Below are 6,770 nucleotides of genomic sequence, written 5' to 3'. Positions count from 1 at the left end.
CTCAGTGATATTCCAAGGACATTATAATCTTCATTCTGGGTTCTACTCTTCACTTGTCACCTGAAGTTCTATTTTGGGTCAAAAGGATGAGGACATTGGGATGTTGCACTCTTCTTAGTATACTAGTAAAACCACAGGGGGGCGTTGTTCTCCAAAATAAAATCCATCCTTCTTCATATTTCTCTCTTCAGACTGAGGACATGATGTGAAATTGCTGGTTTCATGAGGTTGAAGTTATCCGTGAGTATCCGCACACATGAATGAAAGGAGGACACTGATGCTGTAGTTGATCTGTAATATCTGCATGTTGGTTAAAGACTTTATGACCTGTACTGGAGCTGCTCACCAGGGGGGATTGAGATGCTTTATGTAACTTTTGGGGACCATTAAATTTGTCTGATTTTATAGTCACTGTGCACACATTAAACCACAGCTCTGACAGAAAGCCTGGACTTACTTTAGAAAATCCCCTGTCAGAAAATCTGTTTGATTCTCCTTTAAAAGACTTTTAAACCAGTGGTGGTACGGAGGAGCGTTAGGGCTGTGGATCAAAAATGAGAAATAAGGAGGACGAAGATGTTTTATAATTGTGCAGTCTGGGAATTAAGTCTAATAATATAAAAAGATTACACTTTTGAGTGTAGCCTAAAGTTGTGATACAAATTCATCGAAATGTCTGGAAAAAAGTAGAAATTCTAATTTGAGAAAAAAGTCAATGGTTGCTTATCAGTGATGTCACACTTCAACAGCAACTACAGGGTATAATACTTCAATTTAATACTTAATGCTTTAGAGCTGTTCATCACTGTTTTTATCAGATCAGAGTCTATAAAGTCTCCATGTGTACTTTTCTTTTTTTTTTAGCAATATCAAGGATGGGAAAGAGAAGAAGAAATGGCTTCAGTGGATTCCTCCTGTTACATTCTTTACCCACTGAACGGAAACTTCTGAGATCACTGAAGTTAGCATGAAGCTTCAAGTTAACCTGTACAGATGTTTCATACAGTGATATGAGTAACATTTAAAGTCATAAACAATAATAATAAGCTTGACATTTAAACATAACTATACAAATAACCACAGTAAAATACGCTATTGAGATGTAAATGATCACACAGTCTGCGCTTGTTTTTTGTCCTTCTGCTGATGTGATTGACTTCATGCAGGTACGGTTAGCAAACAGAGGAGAGGAGGGGCGCTGCATCATAGTCAGCTGTGCTAAATTTGAAGATGAGTGGGAAACAAAGACAAAAGGGAAGACTGAAATAAGGCAACTTTTCTTCATTGTTCGAGCTAGCCTCTCGTGCTAGTTTAAATGTTACCTGTGTTGGATGATGGACTACACAGATGAGCAGATGACATGTTGCATTTCTACATACCTACCATGTGTTTTGATAATGCACAGGCTTTTTATTCAGTAGAGGATTTTGATGGAGTGACATTAATGGCTTGTTATGACGATTAGAGACACGAGACCCTAGCCTGTATGCATGAGACAATCAATGATTAGTGGCACAAAAATCTGGTTTCATTATCTTATAAAAAAATACACTATTTAATATTTTTATATTGTCTTAAGTGTGGTTTCAGGCACACATAAATGGTAGTTGTTACTGAAATGTATTATTCACTCATTAATTACAAACCCGTCTTCAGTTATCAAATAATTAAGGATACACTCAACCCACAATTCGATTCACATCCTGATTTTTAGTTCACTCACGATTCTCTAACAAATTAAAGAAAACTGGATTAAACTCAAAATTTAAATAACTATTATTTTATTTCAATTCTCAGATATGGACAGTTGCAGTATATATATTTGTTCTCTTATATTTCTTTGTAAACAAAATCATCCTTTTTCATGTTTAAGGTGTGTTGTAACTCAAATAAAACCACTGCACACTTTTTTTCAGCACCTTGCAAAAAACTCAAATCACCGTACAAGAATACCTTGTTGGAAAATTTCAGAACAATTATAGAGAAATGTAAAGTGAATGATTCTCAAATGAAAGTATTAAATATTAAAACAAATAAGGTAAATCTATTTAAATGAACTAAAGTACAGCTGACGCTCCTGGCTGTGAATTGACATGTTTTTCTTCAGGAATATCAGGGAAAGAGAAAATGTTGCCATACCTCAGACTGTAAACACAAAGGTGCATCCTGACCTGCTCGGTCTTCACCTGCTGCCGCCATGTTTGTTACGCTCCACTCAGTGAGTGACGAGAGAGCAGCGCAAGAGACTTCATGATGCTGAACAAGCGGAGTGAAATGCAGATAGAGCCTTCCACTGTTTAAGAATAATATCCAGATTCAAATTTTGTTGAATCAATTTTAATCCATCCTTATTTGTACAGATGTTTTACCATCTTGTGATATATCCTTACATCCCTACAAATAGCTGAGCTCAATGCAATGCCACAAATGGACAAGTCTCATAAAAGGAACGAGGAGAGCTGAAAGCTCAAAGAGAAGCAGCTCATTAGTTAAAAATAATTCTGGAAAGTTGGGTAAAGAAAGATGCGCCTTCACCTACAGACTAAGAGGACCAAAAATAGCCTTGGAAGAAAAAAATGCAGGTCTGAGAAGAAAAGCAAAACCTTAAGAAAAGTGCTTCTACTGTGGAGCGAGACATTGTGTGAATACAGAGAAAGCTGAGAATTGGAGGGTGAATGTAAGACCCAAAAAAAGATAAACATAACCTGGAGCCAGCAGAATACTGCACTGGAGAGAAGGCAAAGAACTGTAGCTGAAAATCTCAGATGAAGAGTGACTGGGGAAAAAAATAGAGGATTTGAGTTTGGCCTCCGAGCCCAACTCAGATGAAAAGAAGGTTTGGGGAAGTGAGTGAAAACATAAGCATGAAGGAAAGATGAGGTGCGAGTTACAACCGTCAATGCAGAGTCTGGGATCAACAAGAACAATATCAAGTTGGGAAAACATGGTGTGAAAAACATTACAGATGGACAGTACATCACTGGGGTTATCAAGTGGGCACCTACCTCCACCGGTGTTTTGCTAAGTTAGGCGCTCATCGTCTTGGGAGTTAGCTCTAGCATCCCAGAGTCAACCCTTTCCATGCCAGCTCCCACTGTCCATCGTATCCACAAGCAGATCCTCTTTATAGTACGACACATCCCATAAAGCAACATCAATACTACCTGCCCTGCCACGTGGGCCACCATTTGGTTGTTAATTCTGACAAAACACTCTTTCAAAATAAGATTTCCAGATCCCCAAAACACAGCAGAGAAGAGTCTGTAGTGAGATGTTAGAGCTGGGGTGAGAAACCTGATTACCCCTCTAGAACACTACGCTCCCAACATGCAGGCCTGCTGGTCGTACCTAAAGTCTCTAAAAGTGGTATGGGAGGTAGAGCCTTCAGTTATCAGGCCCCTCTCCTTTGGAATCATCTACCAGTCAGGGTCCGGGAGGCAAACACCCTCTCTAATTTTAAGAGTAGGCTTCAAACTTTCCTTTTTGATAAAGCTTATAGTTAGAGCTGGATCAGGCTTGGACCAGATCTTAGTTATACTGCTTATAGGCTTAGACTGACACACTGGGATCCTGTCTCACCCCCTTATCACTTATTTTAACTCTCCTTGTCCCATTAAAGTTACTGACCATAGACCTTTCTGGAGTCCCTGAGCTCCCTTGTCTCGTAGGTTTCTCTGAGCTGCCGTAGACGTCCTCCTGCTGTGGACGTTCCAGACTCCAGCTGATACGGACGTGCTGGACTCCAGCGGCAACAGCTACTACTACTCGTCTCATCACTATCACCGCTCCCTCTCTCTCTCATTCTCCTCTACCCCTCTTTCCAGACCCAACTCGGTCGAGGCAGATGGCTGTCTAACATGAGTCTGGTCCTGCTCGAGGTTTCTGCCTGTTAAAGAAAGTTTTTCCTCTCTGCTGTAACTAGCTAAATACTGCAAGGTGCAATGCTCATGGTGGATTAAGGTGGGGTCAGATTGAGTCTTATCCTGTCTTGGTGTTGGGTTTCTTTTCATAATTTGACATAGAGCGGTCTAGACTTGCTCTGTTTGTAAAAGCCTCTTGAGATGACGTTGTGATTTGGTGCTATACAAATAAAGATTGATTGACTGATTGATTGGGTTAGAACTCTCCCATGTAAGGGTAGGCTGTACGCTCTACCTCATCTTACTCCCTCACTCCATCCACTGAGAGCTGAGAGGAAACAGAAGTGTGAATACTCTCCCAAGGTTATACTTCATTGTGAGGTGGCAGCAGTGCGGTGACAGCTGTCGATACAAGGCTGCTGCCAGCGGCTGTTATGAAAACAGTTAAAAAGTGTGGGTTATGGGAAGTGTAGTCCAACCCGAGTGTGAGATGAACAGAGTTGAAATCAGGGTGCCTGAAAGCTCTCTTAAGATCCAACTGATCACAATGAATCTTGTGTTACCATCAACACTGGTGTCATATTAAAGCTGCAGGTGAGAGCGTGCAACTAAACAGCTGTCATGAAAGGAAGCATTGATTTTACAGGATGGAGTAACACCTCCTTATTTCACTCACTGTATTTGACTCATATATGTCCGACCCTGCAGGATTCAGTGTGTGTCAGAGGTGTTATTACTGTGTGGGTGGATCTGTGTTCGTGTACCTTAACCATACTTGAGTGTGTGTAACCCCCCCCCCCCCTCTTGTACCTGCCAGTACAGTACAATGTCTTGGTCGCCATAGTGAGACTCTTTAAAACAAGGAAAAACCTTGGTTGTTATGGCAACTGCAATGCTTCATCGAGCACAATATGAGGAGAGAAATGGAGAGGTGGAAGTCCTCCACTATGGTGTCAACAGATCATTGTATTTTTACTGTTGTGTTTCTTTTGCACGCAAAGCTTTTACAGCTAACAAATGGCTGAGCACATTTTGTGACTGCAGAGCTTTTTAAACAGCCGGATACACACACTTTAACTTTCAAGTGCTCTCCTGCATATTATGTATGTATGCTTCACGTCGGGGTCTTGTCTCACGCTGTTGGGGTTCCATTTCCCATAACCACCTTTATTTATTTAAAATGATTTATGTGTACAGTTTCTAATAAATAGTCCCAGTGATTCCACATCACTTAGTGTTCCATGGTGATGGACAGGGCCGACCCATGGCACAGGCAGTATATGCAAATGCTAGGGCCGCTTGCACCCTAAATGAGTGAGGAAGAAAATGTGAAGATAATATAAAAAAATTATATTTTTTTATCAAATACAATTTGGGTTTAAATTGTGGAGTGATGCCATTAAACATTTTAAAGCTTGTGATTCACTTTCGTTTAAAAAAAAGGTTTCTGAAGCAGTGTTTGAAGTCTTTAAGTGTTCATGATTTACTGTTTTTGTTTTGTTTTGTTGTTTTCTTTACACTTTGGAAGCTGTTAGCTTAATTATATAGAAAATGTAGGCTGGGCTGAGATAAGCATATTGCTTCTGCCTTTTCAGTCATCACTTAATACATTACTGTTGCTTTGTTGAAAGTGTCTGCACTGTGAAAATTCTTCTACTATTACATTATGTACTTTGAAATGGTATATTTTTTTTCTTGCTAAATATCAGTTTCTTTACCATTTTATTAATGTTCTTTTAGAGGTCATTTTAAAATAAGAAAACCTGTAAAACATAAAGCTGTATGTCAGGTGTCTTTAAGTGTATATGTGATGTGATTGGATGGAGTTGGTTACAATACAAGGGGTACCAGTTGAAATCTTGCCTTAGGGCCGGCTCTGGTGATGGATTCTTCTCTGCCTGTTGTGGTGGATTGAACATGAAACTGTCCTCATTCAGCTCTCCTTCTTCTCTGAGCTCTGCGGTTCACACACCTTTAAAAAGAAACTAATGTCACAACTTTGAACCCTGCTGCTATCATCACCACCGCTCATGGTTTAACTTTCTTTGAAGAGGTCACTAACTTAAAGTTTCTCTCACCTGCTCCGCTCTTTGCTGGGATTGCCAAATTGTAAATATCCATTTTGTGTAGCCTGCTGATTAAGCATGCTAACCAAAACTAACGTTTAAGCCACATTGTTTACCAATATGATGCTAACGATTGATTTGACTTGACGTGTGAACAGTTTGCCTCTGGTGTTGCTCATTTTAGTGAGAGTTAATAACCATTGTGAAGCGGTTTTGACCAATCAGAATCAAGCATGTTACACAGCGGGAAGACCAATCAGAAAGCCGGGTAATAATTACCAATATCTTTTGTTTCTTGTAGTAGTAGTTAGTTTGAAGGCTGTTTATGGCGGTTAGAAAAAAAACAGGTGTTTAAGTGTGGACCCAAAAGCACAACCAGAGACAGATGAAGCAGTTAAGTGAATTTATTGAAGGGGAAAAAGGGTGGAGGGAAGGGATCCAGGGTCCCAGGCATGAGGACGGAATTCAAGGAGAGATGAATGCCGGAGATGTGAGGGCTTGAGGAGGAGGAGGCTGGTGAGTGAATCCAGGGGGAGAGTGTGACAGCGTTAGCACTGGGGGGCTCGTGGAGGCATTGGAATAATGGAGGACCCAGCAGTTAGTCACTGGTAAAAACACACAAACTGGAAACCTTGAACAATTGAAAATTCAAGAGAGCACTCTAGAGAACGGGCCGAAATACCACATCAGATTTTTTTCCAGTGCCAGATTTTTGAATAATCTGGCACTGGAGACGCCTGCAGCAGGGCTTCAATGCAGGTGGTGATTGCAGTAATCTGGTGCAGGTGAGAAGGCCCAGGTGGAGACGCCCAGTCTCCGTGAGGAAGAGAGAGAGACTCCACAC

The sequence above is a fragment of the Notolabrus celidotus genome, chromosome 21 (genome assembly GCF_009762535.1).
Source record: "Notolabrus celidotus isolate fNotCel1 chromosome 21, fNotCel1.pri, whole genome shotgun sequence".
Lineage (NCBI taxonomy): Eukaryota > Metazoa > Chordata > Actinopteri > Labriformes > Labridae > Notolabrus > Notolabrus celidotus.
The sequence above is the reverse complement of the archived record's forward strand: the minus strand, read 5'-3'. Positions refer to the sequence as shown.